The 18,919-nt window shown below is 42.3% G+C and overlaps 1 protein-coding gene across 23 annotated transcripts in view; it reads left to right on the top strand.

The window, feature by feature from the left end:
- Positions 1-18,919, top strand: part of LOC125631898 (poly(rC)-binding protein 3-like) — a 724,175-nt gene that overhangs the window by 448,405 nt on the left and 256,851 nt on the right. Inside the window, exon 1 of one of the 23 annotated variants that reach the window (XM_075125536.1) lies at positions 7,531-7,626. The exons of the other annotated variants lie outside the window; for them this stretch is intronic. The gene's annotated coding sequence lies outside the window, so the exon portion shown is untranslated. Of the gene's footprint in view, positions 1-7,530; positions 7,627-18,919 lie in introns of those variants that run through there. 23 annotated transcript variants of the gene reach the window in all.

Here is an 18,919-nt window from a genome sequence, read left to right as displayed (position 1 = left end):
GTGCTGCTGAAGTGGCATTCTTCTCTAGGGCAGTAAGCAGGGCAGCCAGTACCATGGTTTTGTATACAGAGGGGGTCTCTGATTAAAACTGCTGTCTTCTCTTCTCTAGTTAGCTTGTAATTCCGACACGCCTGGGACTGATAGTATCTGGAGAACTTTCTTAAGGGATAGATAAACCTATGTGAATTGAGATTTTATATAGCTATTTACCAACTATCCACCTTATCTGCTGTCATTCCCCTAAAATACATAATTTCCTCCATACTGTAGATTTTATACTATTTGTAGCCGAGTCGTCTTTATAGTGGTAGTGATGACCATGTAACTCAAAGTAGGAGAGACCCATGGTTGTGATTATCCTCAGGCTGCGATATTGGCCTGCAAACCCCACACCCTCTTTCAGGGACTGAATTTTCTCCGTTACAATTCTGTTCTCTCCTTCTTCAATTCTGCTTTTTAGCCCCGATTGAATCCCCTGCTTGCAAGCCTAGATGTCTATTTGTCCCCTTTGACTCTATCCTTAAACCATCCTTCTGCCCCCACTTTGCTTTCTGTGAGGATCTTGCTGATTTTTCACCAAGATGATTGACAGGGTCTGATGTCATCTCCCTTTTCCCCACCTTCCCTTCCTTCCTGCAGTTTTGGCCTTCTCCTGTCCAGAACTTCAGCTCCGCTCCAATCCTCCCATGAGCTGAGGATTAAGAAGATGCAGCCTCACCCTCAGGCCACAACACTCAAGTGTTCCCGCTTGCCAAAACTACAAGTCACTCTTTCCAGGGGTCCAAACCTCTGACTGCCCACAGCCCTGCCAATGACTCCAAATTTCCCTCAATAACTTCTGCAAGTATGTGTTAGTCATGAGACTATAATAATCTGAAGCATGACAGAAATGAGGGGAAAGCATCACTTGATATACATGCCAGAATTGAGTTTTGAATTGAATATCAAAATAAAGAATGCTATACTGGCTGTTATTTTTTTCATGTTTTAAAACCTTCCATCTTTTTAATTTATCTTAAGCTGCCATCAAAATTTTCCATGTTTCACAGAGTACAGCACTGCAGTTACTGCTGTACCACAAAAATAAGGGGACCCTGCCACACAGTGTAAATCCAGCATGCCACCGAATACATGGGGCTGTTGATATCGTACACATGTTGTAGGCCCTGATACAGCAAAGTACTTAAAGCACATGTCTAACTTTAACTTAACTTCCGTGAGGCTACTCACATGCTCAAGTGCCTTGCTTAATCAGAGGCTCATTGCAGTAATCCAGGTTTCAGAGTAACAGCCGTGTTAGTCTGTATTCGCAAAAAGAAAAGAAGTACTTGTGGCACCTTAGAGACTAACCAATTTATTTGAGCATAAGCTTTCGTGAGCTACAGCTCACTTCATCGGATGCAACTGTGCTCACGAAAGCTTATGCTCAAATAAATTGGTTAGTGTCTAAGGTGCTACAAGTACTTCTTTTCTTTTTGCAGTAATCCAGCGTCTCCGTTAGTCCAGATACAGTAGGCAAGATCAAATGGAATCTTTAAACACATTTTAAATAATTTTGATTCTCTTACTACATTTCCGAAAGCATGATTTGTAAGAAACTGGGTGTAACAGGTTGCCCCTGGGGTGCCAGCTGGAACTGGGGTACTACTGAGCCCCCTCACCCACCAGCATGGGCTGTCTCTCACACTCTACTGCTGTGACAAGCCGCAAAGCCCTCCAGCCTGCACTTTCACCAGCCTTCATACAGGTAGGGACACACTCAGCTGCAGTTACACTCAGACTCTCTAACCACGAGCTTCATAGCCTGGGACCCCACAGCAGTACTGTCCTGCCCTGGTCAAATCTGGCCAGTATATGGGATTTATACCTGGTCCACCTCTCCCTCAATGTGAAGAGAATAATGCACACTTGTGGTAACCAAGCAAAGATTTTCCCCAAGTCAAAGCTTACGGTTTAGATTAAAACAAAAACAAGTTTATTAACTACAAAAGGTAGATTTTAAGTGATAGCAAACAGATCAAAGCAGATTACCTCGCAAATAATCAAAAAACGCAAACTAAGCTTAATATACTAAATAGATTGGATATGAATTAGCAGATTCTCACCTTGAGAAATGATAGAAGCAGGCTGCAGATTCTTAAAGGGCAAGTTGCACTTGGAGCTTGGAATCCCCAGGTGTTTCATACACAAGCTAGAAATTCCTTTAGCCTGTGTCCAGCACTTCCCCCAGTTGAGTCTTTGTTCCTCAGATGTTTCCAGGAATTTTCATGTGTGGGGAGTGAAGAACCACAGATGATGTCATTCCCTGCCTTATATAGCTTTAGCATACGGCGGGAACCCTTTGTTCCAAAGTTTGGTTCCCAGACCAGTCTGTGGAAAAATATTGACATCCCAAGATGGAGTCCAGGATCATGTGGCCTGGTCATGTGTCCTTGTAGAGTCATAGCAGCCATCGCTCTCAGGCTGTTTGGAGCATTCTCAGAAAGGCTCCCCAGGTGGGAGATAAGCTTCTCCTAAGGCCTATTGTTCTTTCTAATAGCCCATTACCCAGTAGCGTAGCTAGGGGGGAGCAGGGCACCGGCTGCTCCCCCACTGAGCAGAAGTGGCGCCTTTCTAATTCTGTGGCACCTTTTAAATTTTTACTCACCCGGCGGTGCTCTGGGTCTTCAGTGGCAGGTCAGGCGGCACTCCAGGCCTTCCGCAGCACTTCGGTGTTGGGTCCTTCACTCGCTCCGGTCTTCGGCGGCATTGCGGTAGTGGTGGTGGGGGTGTCCTTCAGTGCCAAAGACCGGAGCGCGTGAAGGCTGCTGAAGACCCGGAGTGCCGCCGGGTGAGTACTAGCGGGTGATGCCTTTTTTTTTATCTCCGCTCGCCCTGTTTTTTCCACGTGGCTACGCCACTGCCATTACCCTGAATAGGCTCTTTACAACCAGCTATTTAGATTGATAGTATCTTGTCTAGTGGGCATTACCCAGGTGTAACTACATTTAGAAGTACAGATACATAGTCAGTATTTATAATTTCAGATACAAAAATGATACATGCATACAAATAGGATAATCATTCAGCAAATCGTAACTTTTCCAATGATACCTCACATGACTATCTTGGACAACATACATCATAATTATGCTATAATCATATCATAATAATATCACTATGAGGAATTTGGGGTGCAGTGTCACACTGGGTACTTGGGAAAGGCAGTGCATCTATTTGCTGAAAACAAAATCAAGAAATGTTACATACAGACTCGAGTGTTAGAGTAAAATACAGCAGAACAAAAGTTAAATGTGTTTATAATGTTCCAAGGAAAGAAGAGCAAATGCTGTTTTATTTTGGTTTGGTTAGTCTTAACTGAAGGATTTTCTGTAATAGTTGGAGATTTACTGGTGAATTTGCATTGTTCAAAGAAGCAAATCAGTGCTTTACTGTCCGATTCTGGAATGCTGTTCCATGCTGCAGTTTGGTTTGTTTCAGCAAGAAAGCATCTTTTTTTTTTTTATTGTATCATTTTACTCCTTATGCACAGCAGTAGTATCTGCACCCTGTTTACAGCAGCACTTCAACAAATTAATTCTTCAAATGATAGAAAAGGGATCCCTGAGTGAGATGTATTCATATCTGTTGTACGAGAAATGAACTGCAAGTGTAAAAAAAAACCTCTACATTTTGGTTTCCATACGAGCGGAGCCATTTGGAGCCACATCCTTGTTGTCAGTTGAAATCAATGGAAAATTTGCCATTGACTTCTGTGGGAGCAGGATTAGGCACTAGTCTTCCAATTCTCCTCTCCTTTGCATCATGTGTATTCATGTATATCTGTGCAAAGTGAGTGACAAGCGCATGTAAAACTATTCTGGTTTGTCAGGGTTTGATGCCCACTTAGCACAGGTGTTAACAAATTCACAGTGTGCAAGGACATGAACAGGGCTCTCGATGGTCAAAACTAATTCACTGGGCCTGTTTCTCCACCCACCTACGATGGTTTTATACCATGTAACACCATTCATTTCAATGGCATAAAACTGATGTCACATAGTGAAAAATCAGGCCCAGAATCTTATTTACTTTGGGTATATAATATCTTCCTTGCATTGGTGTAAAGAAGAAATAACTCCCTGGAAATAAATGGAGTTACACTGGTATAAAACCAGTATAAGTGAGAACTGAATGAGGCCTCTTGGAAAGATGTTAGAAATACTGCCTTTTTGAATTGACCAACATTTCTGTTCATTTCCAACTCAGACTCGGTATAGATATGTTCCTGATGGTTTCTTTATAGTCCCATGTTTTCCACAACTAAACAAACTGACCTTTTTATATAACTAACAAACGCCTTGATCCAATGACCCATATCATTATTGATGATCCTTTTCATTTGTATTTAGCATCTCCGGAGCTTTATAGCTAACAAGATCTTATGTTTACAAAAAGATCTTTAAGAAAAGCCATGGTCACAGCTCTTTGCATTGCTTGTCATGAAACTAAAAATGAGACTTAATAAAGAAGACTTAAAATAGAACTGTACCTTATAGATTAGGAATCTCTTTTTATTATTTGTATTATGGTATCACCTAGTGGCTCCTGCCAAGATCAGGGCCTTATTGTGCTGGACACTAGCATATGTGAAATTAGAGACCCTCATAGAATTTACAATATAAATAGACAGATAAATGATGGGGAAAGACCATTTCAGGTAGATTATGAAAATTCAAGGAGCAATTCAAAGCAACATATTTTTTCAATTACAACTGGGATGGTGTGTTTTCAAGGATGACAATATATTTATTTTGCTGCATTTCTTTTTTAGGAGTTAGGAGTGTTTTCTGGTTTGGGGTGTTTTATTGTTTTACCCAGCAAAATGACCTGGAATGCTATCTTAATGATTACTGGGGAGGCTGAAGACTTCTTTTTATCCTCAGCAATAGGTACTGCCTATGCAGCACCAGCGAGAGCTTCCCCGCTTTGCCCTGCCAATGTTCCCCAATCCTCCTGTAGATGGGTCATCTCTTGGGGTCAGAGCATTGCTCACTCTCCATGCCCATTCAGTTCTCAGCTTCTAGTGAGACTAGCAATAAGATGTCAGCTACTATTCACTGGGGCCCTGCCTACCTATGCTAAAAAAAAACAAAACAAAAAAGCATGCCAAATATCTGTTGGAGCCTTCCATGGCTGTACATACCTTGGGCTAAATCCTCAGCTGGTGTAAATCAGTGTAGATCCTCTGAGATTAAAGGAGTTATCCTGATTTACACAAGGTGAGGATCTGGCCCAGTGTATTTCCCAACAGCACTTATCCTGGGTGTGACATTAAAAATGGCCAGGGTTTAACTACTCAGTTTTCCTGGCTTGAATCTCACTTCAGACCCGCAGAGAAGATTTGTTCCTCTACTTTGGAGTTCACAAGGATTTCCTGTGTGCACAAGAATTTGATCCCTGACTGTCTTGGGGCAGTGGGGTGCGGAAGGTGATCCCAGTACTATGTTAGCATTTGAAGCATCTGTGCAGAAGCACCATGAAAACAGAATCTTCCAAAACTTCAGGCATGTGAGGCTAACTTAAATTCCACCATGAGAATTAATAGTATTAGGCCATTGCCAGACAAAGAGGATACATCCGATGGTGCTGCTACCTTTCTGGCTACAAGTGTGCACCCCAAAGCTCCAGGTGTCACACCAAACAAGATCCTTCCTTCCTGAAACCTGACCCATTTTCTCCAGTCTCACTCATCGCACTACAGCTCTGCTTTTCATAACAGTTACAAAATGTCTTTTATGCAGTCAACACTGCAGGGTTGTTCCATGTGTTTTGTAAATGAAGTGCTACTGGTCTAGATTAAGTTTATTTAGTTCCTGAAACTGACTGTTGTGTGCTGTATTACACCTAATTGGATAGGAAAGTCCTATTTTTATATTATATTTAGAAGCCCTGCTGTTATGGCTATAGTAACAAATAAAATGGTCTCACTCAATAAGAAAAGTGTGAATCCTCTTATCCAACAAAAAATAAATGTTCAGTTATTTTAAAAATTATGCCCTGATTTTCTCATGCCATGAGAACCCAGAGCTCAGAGTCTGAGTACTTGAAAACTAATGGGATTTGGAATGGTCTTTTACTCTTCTTATAAAGTCCAAAGAACTGTGGCCTTTATCCTCAAAAGGGAGAGGGTGACTTTAAAACAGGCTAAGGCCCCAGTTCTGCATAAGGATCGTTTAGCATGGGCCACCTGCACCCAAACCAAAAATGGGAGTTTTTTCATCTGATTGTTGGAAATATTTCTCTCTTCTTTACTTATGCTAATACTCCACCTAGCGACACAGCTTCTGAAATGTAATTAAACTCTGTATTTTCTACCCTCTTACATTCAGACCTGTGTTTGTTCCTCACCATACTAATTGATGCAGTAGGCCTGTTGCCACTATTCCAGCAACATTTTCAGGAGCAGGACACACTTTTAACAGTCTTGCATGCAAAAATGAACTTGTGTGAATGTTTCTGGAAAGCAAACAAAGTGGCAGGTGAATATTGAAGCAAATTCACAATTTTGATTTAAACAAATATCTGCTGATACTTTTTGCAGTATTTGCCCAATTAGAAATGCAATATTTTTAATACACACGCTCACATCTGATCATTATACCTGACCTTCAGAACTCTCCCTTTATACCTCCTCACAGCTGCCATTTGACACTGAAGCATACTCTGCAATAAAATATTTATTTTGTTGTTAATTAATCTTTAAGACACTTTAATATTTATAGGGACTGACTTTTCTTTTTTAATTCTGTGTACCACAGTGATTAAAATAACTTCTATGGAATAATGGAGTTTTCCCTTTTATTGCAATGGGTGCTCTTAAAAACTCAACATCTGTCACTGCAGCAATTGTGGTACCATCTTGTCTAAGAAAATGAAGATCCTATCTTTACTGCTGGCAAACTAGAGCAGTAAATGTCAAGTTTTTATAGTACCCTCTGGGGGCCAGATTGTACCTCAATGCTCCTGGGGAGGGCAATGCAAGGTAGGGCAGAGTACAAGTACTCTTATTGCTCTCACTTCACAATGACTGTGCACAAAGTCCCTTCTAGCGCCCATTGAGGCATAACACACAGTACAGGGGACAGACAGAAAGTAGGGGCATGACCCTGACCCTCCTTCCATGTGGGCAAGAGCTGTACAATGGGAGCATATTGCACCACTAAAGGGATGTGGGTATCCTTCTTTGGTTCACCCTGGAGATCCAGGAAGGGTTGTGTAAAATGAACTTTCCGGCTTCAGTTACTTAAGAAAACATTGCTTTACTTCTATGCAGTGTTGAAGCTACTCTGCATACTATGGTAGGCAAGACTGGAGCATTCTGGGAAGTCAGATGTGTAAAATAACTAACTAAATATAGAGAAACTGAAATCTAGGTCACAGAGCTAACAAATGGCCTGCTGCTATAAACTGCACCCCTACAGATATTCTCAGTGATTGCAGTACATTATTTGTTGTTTATATAAGCTGCACATTGATCAAAATTATTGGTTTGCATTACCATCTTGTTGGCAAACGATGGGAGCACACTGTTTGAACTGAATAAAATATTGCCAGTCATCCTTACATCTGGAGTGAAGAAACAGAGTAAGAAATGTATTCTCATATTTTTTGTGTGTTGTTTAAATAAACTGTCAGTTGAAAAGGTGGGTTTATTCATACCATTTAGTTCAAAATACCTGATGTAGGCAGAGATGAATTCTGATACTTAACTAGATGAAACTTAAGTATTATAGAATAATTTAATAGTATAACTATTAATATATAATAAGCAGCAGGGATCTTAAACTGACCATATTAAGTGAAATCCTGCTTATCTTATTCATGCAAGTAGTTCCATTGAAGTCTATAAATAAGATTTTTCTCTGTGACTCCATTGACTTTATGAGCATGTGAAGCAGAATTGAACTCACAGATTCAGAGCATGTGTTGTCTATTTAATCACTGTTGTACTGCAATTAAAATAATTGAATATTAATATAATACTATGTTAATTTTATTTTCTTCCACTAAACACAAATCTCCAACGTGGTTAGTTCTTCATGAAAATTGTTAGCTCCTTAAAATGCTTCTTTGACTTTTCTTTAGTGAGGAGTGTTATCTGGTTTTATTGCTGCTATGATTGTTATTCTTTAACAAAGCTCATGCTCGTGATATAAGCATTAACTCACAGCAAGCCACAGGGGGACTTTCTTGTAAGCTTCGTGTAGTCACTAGTATAACTGATGTAGTAAGAATTGGTACACAGAACACAAATGTTGAAGATCTGTAGAAGACAATAGCTGCTTGTTTGACTAACCTTGATTTATTTTAGGGGCAGTGTGGCCCAGTAGATAGGGCATCAGAGGATCCGAATTATATTCCCATCTCTGCCACTCATTTGCAGCAAGACCTTGGGCAAATGACTTAACTTCTCCGTGCCTCTGCTCCCATCTATAAAATTGGGATAGTAGTGCTTACTCATCTTTATAATGCACTTTGAGATTTATGGACAAAAGTATCTGAGATCCTCTAGGTGGGCTAAATATTTTTATTTAGATATGCAGTTTAGCAAATGTACTAATATTTTTCAAACGGTGGTACCATGTTTGTTAGACACGGTCGTCCAGAGCCTCCTCCTTCCTTACATTTACTAGTCAGTGGCTACTACATGCAGAGGGGGTTGACCGCTCTGGAGCACTTCTGAGACAACCATTCACAGTGTTATTATTCCCATATCTGCCAGACCAAATGGGAAGATATTCTGGCCACCTCTGAGCCATGCTTAACCAGGTATTATTCTTTACATATACTCAGTGACAAAAAGAAACCCTACATGACTGCAGAGTCGAGGTTTGGTGGTGGTACGTCAATCCCCTTTAGAATGCTGAGTTCAGCCAAACTCAGATCTCTGAAAACCAGGAAATGCACAGTTAAGGTTCCCTGGGCAACCTTAACTTTGCCCTCTTTCAGCAGTACCCCAATATGCCCCATTAATACACATATCTTTACTCTGCCAACCCCTCAGTTGCTGAAATGTACAAGCTCTCCGCCTCCTTTTACCATCTGTTCACTCTCACCCATGGGATTCCACCTGACACTATTAAAGGGGAAAAAGAAAAAAGGTTGCCGACGCCACCTTCCCTCTGTTCCCCTGGAGCTGGCAGTAGCCAAAGAGCATTATTTGCATACGATCCAGGTGCAGTGAGTGTGTTAGGTGTTCCATGTTCCTCCACTAATTGGGGGATGCAGTAGTTAGGCTTGCTTGGTCAAGGTGTGTTTGTGATCATGAGGATGTGTGGATTACTTTGCGGTCTGTGACAGCTGTGATTATGATATGAGGAGATCTATCTTTTGCACACACTAGCATCTGTGAGCAAAGGGAAGAGCTGCATGTGTACTGTCCAGTTCCGGTATGCATCATTTCAATGCAGAGTTGTGAATGCTGTACAATTAGCAGGGCCCAGGGGGGTTATTACAAAGGATATTGACAGTTGCGAGCTGGGTGATGAGAACCATCTAAGCATTATCTGCATGCACTCCAGGTAAAGTGTGTGTGCCCGGAGTCTGGTGTAGCTGCACTGAATGGTGGAGGCAGCAGGTAGCTGTGCTTGGTAGGGGTCTGTTTGTGAGCTCTGTGGATTACGCTGAGGAGTGTGACAGAGCTGTGACTGCAATATGAGGAGATCTTTTCTCCTCCACCATCTTGTGTGTGAGGAAAGGGAAGAGGCACATGTGTACTTTCAGGATAAATCGTTTCTATGTAGAATTGCATAGGTGAGTAGCAGGAAGAGGATGTTTTTTACAAAAGACGTGAGCAGTGAGGTGGGGTATGAGAGGATTCTAATGCTTTAATGGTGCTTAAGTGAATATGGAGGTTGAGATGTTATCCTGTGTGGAAGTGGAAATGAGTTGTAAAAGGCTGTGAAGGGGTTCTTAAATTGTACACGTGTGGTATTCTTTGTGGGAAGTTAGTAAGCGTGTGGTGTACTTCAGGATCTGGAACCTCATAAGGACATAAGAATGGACGCACTGGGTCAGACCAACAGTCCATCTAGCTCAGTATCCTCATAAGCCATGAACCTTCTAATCTCCTGATTAATGTTAGTCTAACACATAATAGCTTTCATATTGTCGCTTTAGTGATTATTCAGAGACTCAATTAAATCAAAGAAAACTATCTCAGCTCCTGGACACACATCTCTGGTGTGGTCCAAATCTGCTCTTATACATTGTATAAGAGCACTTATAGCACTTATAGCACTTGCATGAGAGGAAAGTGATCAGGAACAGCCAGCATGGATTCACCAAGGGAAGGTCATACCTGACTAATCTAATCGCCTTCTATGATGAGATTACTGGTTCTGTGGATGAAGGGAAAGCAGTGGATGTATTGTTTCTTGACTTTAGCAAAGCTTTTGACACGGTCTCCCACAGTATTCTTGTCAGCAAGTTAAGGAAGTATGGGCTGGATGAATGCACTACAAGGTGGGTAGAAAGCTGGCTAGATTGTCGGGCTCAACGGGTAGTTATCAATGGCTCCATGTCTAGTTGGCAGCCGGTATCAAGTGGAGTGCCCCAAGGGTCGGTCCTGGGGCCGGTTTTGTTCAATATCTTCATAAATGATCTGGAGGATGGTGTGGATTGCACTCTCAGCAAATTTGCGGATGATACTAAACTGGGAGGAGTGGTAGATACGCTGGAGGGCAGGGATAGGATACAGAAGGACCTAGACAAATTGGAGGATTGGGCCAAAAGAAATCTGATGAGGTTCAATAAGGATAAGTGCAGGGTCCTGCACTTAGGACGGAAGAACCCAATGCACAGCTACAGACTAGGGACCGAATGGCTAGGCATCAGTTCTGCGGAAAAGGACCTAGGGGTGACAGTGGACGAGAAGCTGGATATGAGTCAGCAGTGTGCCCTTGTTGCCAAGAAGGCCAATGGCATTTTGGGATGTATAAGTAGGGGCATAGCGAGCAGATCGAGGGACGTGATCGTTCCCCTCTATTCGACATTGGTGAAGCCTCATCTGGAGTACTGTGTCCAGTTTTGGGCCCCACACTTCAAGAAGGATGTGGATAAATTGGAGAGAGTCCAGCGAAGGGCAACAAAAATGATTAGGGGTCTGGAACACATGAGTTATGAGGAGAGGCTGAGGGAGCTGGGATTGTTTAGCCTGCAGAAGAGAAGAATGAGGGGGGATTTGATAGCTGCTTTCAACTACCTGAAAGGGGGTTCCAAAGAGGATGGCTCTAGACTGTTCTCAATGGTATCAGATGACAGAACGAGGAGTAATGGTCTCAAGCTGCAGTGGGGGAGGTTTAGATTGGATATTAGGAAAAACTTTTTCACTAAGAGGGTGGTGAAACACTGGAATGCGTTACCTAGGGAGGTGGTAGAATCTCCTTCCTTAGAGGTTTTTAAGGTCAGGCTTGACAAAGCCCTGGCTGGGATGATTTAACTGGGAATTGGTCCTGCTTCGAGCAGGGGGTTGGACTAGATGACCTTCTGGGGTCCCTTCCAACCCTTATATTCTATGATTCTATGATTCTATGATTGTGTGAGGTGCACACCATGAATAAGGCCCAGTTCACGTCCCCCTGTACTCCTTGTTCTCCCACAAACTTCTGCAACCTCATGATACCGAAATCACCCAGAACCCTTATGCTGGAAACCCTGACAGTGCACGTATTTCTTTCCCCTCAGCTGTCAAGGTAGCTGCACTGTTAGTTTCAAACTACACACTGTGTGTCGTTGGAAACTCCACACCGTAAGTTAAACTGCATTGAACCCCTGTATGGATGCTGTTATTCAGAACTAAAGTAGCCTTACTTCAATTTAGTTTAATTCACTTCCAAAGTGTGCAGGGTTTGTGCATGGGTGGGGTGCATTGGCAGAGCTGGGGGCACAGGAAGGTTGGGTACACTGGCAGGGCTATGGGGTACTGGGTGGTTGGGTGCACTGGCAGAGCTGGGGGGGTGCCATTCCTCCCTCACCTGAGCCCCAACTTCTCTTCCCTCCCCTACCATCCATCCCCATTTTCCCCACACCCCTTTCCCTCTTCCCCCATTCCTCCACCCCAATGCCCTTTGCCTCCCAGCAAGCATTTTCCCCCCCGAAGACTTTGATTACATCTCTCATTTTAACAGTACAAGGCAGCAAAAAGAAACTGGTTTTGGGGTGGGTGGTAACTCAGGCATCCCTCTGTCAAAAGACTCCAAATTTGGTTCACTAATGCTACCCCACATCCCCATAAGGCACACCAAATTTTAAAGCAATCTGAATTAAATAACTACTTGGTTTTCAGACCACTTACAAAGTTCTAAACTATACCGTCAAAAGGCCTGGGGGGGAGGGGCTTGAGGGCACAGCTGTTTCAGTAAAGGGTGTGGATTTTTTCTGACATAGCTTTGCCAGCAAAACTTTGTAGAGTAGACCTGGCCTGCATGAGAAAGTTGCCCTGGTTTAACTACAGGTGTGATTTGAAACTAATTTAGAGCTGGTCAACAGAGTTAGGTTGGCCAACTACCTTACTTAGGGCAGTGAAAAATGTCATGCCCTGTGTGATGTAATTAAGTTGACCTAAGCCCCTGCTAGGTCAACAGAAGAATTCTTCCCTGAGCTACCTCAGAGAGATGGATTTACCACAGCAATAGAGGAACCTCTTCCATTTCTGTATCAAGTGTCTGCGCGGCAGCAGTGCAGCACAGTGCAGAGCTAGTGGCATGGCGCTGTGGCATTTCTAATGTAGACATAGCCTTAGTTAAACCGGTACAAAAGGCTGAGTGGACGCTCTGGTTTCCTGCTTAAACCAGGCTTATTTCAGTTTAGATTTACATTGTTTCGGGCTCATCTACGCTGGGGAATTATTCCGGAATAAGGTATGGTGTGGCTTAAAGTTCATTAGCTATTCCAGTCAATTCCCCATGTAGACAAGCCTTTAAGAGTAGGTTTATGTTCAATCAGAATAAGCCATTCTGAAACTAATATAAGACTGTCTGCACAGGGGTTTATATCAGTTTCACTAAATTGGTTTAGATACTAATTTAACTTAAACCAGTGCAATTTTTCATGTAGACAATGGACCTGAGGGGGTTTGGCACCCAGAGTCAACTCAGTGTGAACTCCCTTTGAAAATCACAGCACACTGTCATTCTGTGGATATTTCTAAACAGAAGAGAGAAGTACTTTAATGTGTACTCAACAACATTCATCTCAACATTTATTAAGTCTAATTATGGAGATGAGATGTAGACTGCTTTCCAGGTATATACACAGCATAGAGTATGTGAAAATGTCACTTTTAGTTGAACGTTTCAATAAGAGGTGAGTAAGCATGCCTGCTTAAAGTCTGCAGCAGTGTCTTATTCATTTGACCCAGTTTTGCAAATTTTCTTTACTTGAGTGTGACAGGGATCAGGTTAAGAGCTGGATAGTTCCAGCACTCAGTCAGCTGCTCCTATCTGACAACTGATGCTTCTTGTGAGATTAAGGGCTACATTCAATAAAGTGCTTTAATAATATAATAAAAAGTTCTGCCTAGTTCTGGGCAGATTAGGCACCAGCTCTTGGCAAACAGTCTGGTCACATATTCTGCATGTCAGTATAATCAGTGACCTGCCTAAAGTTCTTATCTTTATCTCTTTAAGACTTTTATCTTCATATTCATTTAGGGTTTGATCAGAGAAAAAGTTATCATCTTCTTGGGTAGTTCTACTCCTTTCCCCCACCCTGTGTCTGTCTTGTCTATTCAGATTGCTTCTGGGTAAGATCTCTGGTGACAAATTTCAGCATGAGAATTGTTAAAACCTAGTTATGAAAGTACTTAAATAGGTGTCTCTAAAGAAATTGCTGGTCGAAAAACTATAATGCTACAAGTGAACCGCTACTTCTGACCTTTAAATACTATCCTCTCATACGGGGTGGCACTAGCCTTTTCCCAGTGGGAGAATGAGATGGGCTAGACAAAAAATTGGAGGGGCTGCGCTATACTTATTTTTTTTTAATAAATGTGTTTTTTGATGTTATCCTCAAAAGGAGAATAAAAATATATACAGACAGATCAGTTTTAAACTTCATCTATGGCGGCTCAATGGTGCAACATTTATTCACAGAAAATTAATAGAAAAAAACTAAGCCAATACATACATAAACTAATAACACTAACAACAATAAACAAATGCAAACTTCTGGGGAAAAATACTGGTTAAATAATACTAATAGCTCATTACTTTAAATCGGAGAAGGTACTGTATTATAGTTTAAAATTAGCACACGCAAAGAAAAGGAAAAAACCACACCCACACACTACTGTTCAAAGCAAAATAAACAACAACCAACGGAAACTAAGTATACATTTTTCCCTAGCCCATCAAGCCCCTATTTCCATTCCAGTCAAATCCTAACCCAATTAAATACATATAATCTGAACATTCAAAACATTTTTAAGGTGCTGAGTATTCTGTCACTGATCCAGGAAAGAAACTAAAACTGGGCTTAACTTTAAGAACAAGTAGTCCCATTGACTATACATGCACTTAAAGATATGCTTAAAGCTTAAAAATAAGCACATACTTAAGTGTTTTAATGGATCAGAGTCAGAGAGCTCAGCATCTTGGAGGACTGAGTCTTATAACATGAGTCCTATGTCATTAAACTGTAAACTAATAAAACTGGCACAAATTGGGCCAGGTAATAGCCACTCTGATTTTTTTAAAAGTAAAAATAAACCAAATAAAGAGTTATTTGAAAAAGATAGTCAATGTTGAGCTGACCCAAATAGAAAGGTGTTGTGCTAACTCCTGGAGACAGCCCCTGAGGGACTCAAGTGGAGGTTCAGGGAATGAGTTCCACAAGTGAGGGCTTCTCGGTTCTGGGAGCTACCCGTGATCTGGTCCATTTGGAATCTCAGTGCCCATACTGGACAGACCAATAGTCACTCAAGTACCTGAGGCATTGATAATTAATCAATTTACATCTATCTAAGGGGCAGGATTTGGCAAATAATTATCAGTGTATAAAGGCCTATTATTAAGGGTAAAAGTGTGACCATGGATGTAGTCTTGTTGGACCCATTTAACTCAAAGGGAGGAGCACATCAGGATCCAAGGGCAGAAACTGATACTAAGACACTGTTTTAAATACTAATTACTCCGATGTACCAGTCAACATAGTGGTCAAATGACATGAAAACATTTAGGGACTGAGTCTCACTTACATTAAGGGCCTTTTTATACTGCTCTGACTGTAAAGTGGGTCCGTACAGTGGGCATGAACATCATTTACTCCCAAGTCAAGGCCTCTTTATGCTGATGGTGTAAAAATGACTTAGTGTAAATGAGAATCAGGCTCTTTGTTTTTAAAAAAAAAAACTTGCTTTTTACATGAATACATAAAGGACTTAATTTATCTTTTTACATTTACAAAACTCCAAAAACAGATGGTCTTTTTTTCTTTTGAGAAACTGTACCAAAAATATCATTTTGACTAAGATTCTTTAATCCAAAAATGCAGCCTGGATCAAATATATATGCCTAAAAGATAAGATCTTAATGGCGGTTATATATAAAATAGAACAGTTACAGAGCCTTTAACTATAGCAGCACTGCTATGCAATGGAGCTGAAATAATACGTATTTCCATAAACTCACTCTTTCAAAATATGAGAAGTGAGATACATAAAAATAGCTATTACACTAGTTCTAATTATGAAGTAAATTGTTACAGATGTTCAAACTCTTGCAACCTATCAGGTTAACAACCTGAGTATTTAAAGTTCTTAAATATTTACATAAGACACGCTTTTAAAAATGTGTAAACATGTGTTTACATAATACAGTGTAATGGTTCAGCATATAACATACTATTCTATCAATTCTTTATGTGGATTTCCCAAGTATTTTTACCAAGGGTCTGCTGAAGTTAATAGGAGGCTTTATATTGAAATCAATTGGCATTGGATCAGGCTCTTAATGTATATATGTGGTTGAATGAACTATGGCTAACGGTCAATTAGGCATGGTTTTCATCTGAAAATCTACTTGAGTTAAATAGCAGTTTTCCCCCAATAATCCTGGTCAGCTTTATTGCAATAGCCAGTTATGCTGCCATGATGAAAGAAGGCTAATGTCTCTCCCATTTAAGTTATTTAATAATACCCTTTAAATAAAAGGAACATTTGGTATTCCTCATAAATAGTCACCAGTTTAGGACAATGCATGGAACTAAAATAATTTGGGGAAACTAACTTTGGTGCTTCTGGCTGGATTGTGTCATATGAAGGAGAAGACAAAGGTACACTCTGCTAAATATACTACATTAATTTCACCAAAGCCCACTTGTGACTCCAATAACTGAAGCCACTGAAGTGGATAAGGAGAAGCATCCTCTCCCCTTAGGCACAAGTCCACCTGGTTCTAGCAGAGCAATTCTTTTCCCAGCATTGGAGACATAGCACCCCATCCCCAATGATGAACAGGAGCAAGTACTTGCCACCCCTGAACCTGCTGAACAAAGTAGAAGCTGGTTGTTCCCAGCAACACCTGGCTTTCAGGGAGAGAACTGGCAGAAGTCATGGGGGGAGGGATTTAAAACTTCTGGACAAAGTATTAAGTAGAAGGAGGGGAAAACAGCTAATGGTACAAGAAGGGACTTGAGAGAACTAGGGAAGCAACAGGGTGGGCACAGGGATGAGAGGCTTTAGGGTGGGTTTGCCCCCTCCCTTGTTTTTAGCTGGTTCCAGTGTGTCCATGCCTTTGGAGTCTCTGTTTCAGGAACTGCTCCAAGGCTCCTCCAAAGCCCACCCCCCACCAGCACCTCACTCCACTCCTGGAAGGCATCCTCTGCACCCAGCGCACATCTCCCCAGTCTCCCTTTACCTTGTTGGCAGGACGTTACCTTCAGGCCCAGCAGCACCACCCCAAGCCAGAAGGGCCATGCTTGCAGCGTCATGAGTTGCATTGCCCAGAGGGTGGCTGTCCTCGGATGGGCGGTGTGGGAGCTGAAGGCTTCCTCCCTTCAATCCTCCCCAACTGCCCCGCAGCCTTCTGCCATACCGTTCAGTGTCAGCAAGCAATTTGGCGCCACTTTAACCCTGTGCTGGTGCCTTGTGGGGCTGCATCTGCTGGTGCCCCCACAAGGAAAAGGCACTGGTGAGCTGCCAACACCACTCCTACTTCAGGCCCTAGGATGGCCTTACGCGCCCCCCAGGGCGGGTCCCAGGAAGCAGAGGAGCCACAGCTAGAGCTCGTGCTAAGCAGTGCTGGTAGGGGAGCGCAGGGAAGGAGCTGTGGCAGGGGCTCTGGGGCACATTCTCCTACCCTCCAGGCACCCAGCTCTGAACTTTGCACTAGAACGGGTGGCTACTGGGGGGCTCAGGCAAATTTTGGGGTAGCTATAGCCCCCGCAAGGCCCCCCAGCACTTCCCCATATCTTATCCTTAAATGTGGTTATTGTGGGAAATTATTTTACAGGTAAATCAGAGCCCTGTACCACAATCAAAGGCATATTAATGAAGCCACATCAGTTCCAGTTTAATGGTATGTTCTAGTGAGTTCACTGTAACTGCCTGTTCATTATATTATGAACAATTTACAATGTTTTTAAACCTGTGGCTATGGCACTTGGAGCTCAGGTTTCTTGAAGCAATAGTAACCATGGATTCTATCTTATAGCTGTTGTCTCAGCTTTTTCTGGAAAGTAGTTGTATTTCTTAGGCCACATCTACACTACAAACTTATGTCATTCAAGTTACAGTGGCACACAGCTGCTGCCGTTAGTACAGCACCTCTGTACATGCATACTTGTCTCCTTGTGTCAGCGGTGTGTGCACTCACCAGGAGTGCTTGTATCAATGCAGAAGTGTGGTTCACCATGGGTAGGTATCCCACTGTGCAACTCACCACCATTCATTGCACTATCTTTTGGGAAGTTTTGGCAATGCATGATGGCGCCAAAATGAATCATGCAGGGGTGATTGGAAGCATGGGGTCAACTTCTCTGTTTGCAACTGTCTCCATCCCATAGTGTTATCTGCGTCGCGTAACTTTCATGCTTTTTTTCAAAATCCCACAAACCCACGCAGCCCTCCTCACTGTCCGCCATCTCTGACAGAAGCATGGAGCCTGCACAGCCCTGCACTGCTGTCGTGAGCGTTACAAACACAGAGCTCACAATCCTGGAGTATTTGCAGAGCCATAAGAAGAACCAGATGACTCGGGAGTGTGATGATTTATTGGAGGACAGATTGCTGGGGGACACAGCAAGAACTAATTCAAGGTTTTTGGTGGCATTCAGGGAGTAGCTGCAGATGGTGGAGCGCCACTTCTGGGCCTGAGAAACAAGCACTGACTGGTGGGATGGCATCATAATGCGGCCATGGCATAAGTGGCTACAGAACTTCTGGATGTGCAAGACCACATTCCTGCATCTGTGCACCTCGCCCCACCCTGCAGTGCAGAGCCTCCAGAATGAGCTCTGCACTGACCATGGAGAAGCGAGTTGCAATCATGCTGTGGAAACTTGTGTCAAGGTTCCTTCCCCACTCTGAACTTTAGGGTACAGATGTGGGGACCTGCATGAAAGACCCCCTACGCTTATTCTTACCAGCTTACGTTAAAAACTTCCCCAAGGTACAAACTTTGCCTTGGCCTTGAACCGTATGCTGCCACCACCAAGTGTGTTAACAAAGAACAGGGAAAGAGCCCACTTGGAGACTTCTTCCCCCAAAATATCCCCCCACGCCCTACACCCCCTTTCCTGGGAAAGGCTTGATAAAAATCCTTACCAATTTGTACAGGTGAACACGGAGCCAAACCCTTTGATCTTAAGAACAATGAAAAATCAATCAGGTTCTTAAAAGAAGAATTTTAATTAAAGAAAAGGTAAAAGAATCACCTCT

Source organism: Caretta caretta, chromosome 2 (assembly GCF_965140235.1).
Source record: "Caretta caretta isolate rCarCar2 chromosome 2, rCarCar1.hap1, whole genome shotgun sequence".
In the NCBI taxonomy this organism is placed as follows: Eukaryota; Metazoa; Chordata; order Testudines; family Cheloniidae; genus Caretta; species Caretta caretta.
Note: the sequence above shows the minus strand (reverse complement) of the source record. Positions and strands in the feature narration are given on the sequence as shown.